Source organism: Penaeus monodon, chromosome 33 (genome assembly GCF_015228065.2).
Source record: "Penaeus monodon isolate SGIC_2016 chromosome 33, NSTDA_Pmon_1, whole genome shotgun sequence".
In the NCBI taxonomy this organism is placed as follows: Eukaryota; Metazoa; Arthropoda; class Malacostraca; order Decapoda; family Penaeidae; genus Penaeus; species Penaeus monodon.
Genome location: NC_051418.1, coordinates 26,992,440 through 26,992,652, shown reverse-complemented (window position 1 = coordinate 26,992,652; position 213 = coordinate 26,992,440).

Below are 213 nucleotides of genomic sequence, written 5' to 3'. Positions count from 1 at the left end.
CTGTATAACAATCTTGTTCAATACAGCTCCCTAAAAGAGGTATAAAGCTTTTCTAAATAATTTATTTCCTTAAATATTAAGCTAAAACACAAAAGAAAAAGGAAGCAGCCATTCATTACGAGTCGGCTAGCTTGGAGTCGTATCAGAATATTTATCTCAAGCCAGATGTATGATTATATACATATTTCATTAAGGTTGAAATATGAAAAAATG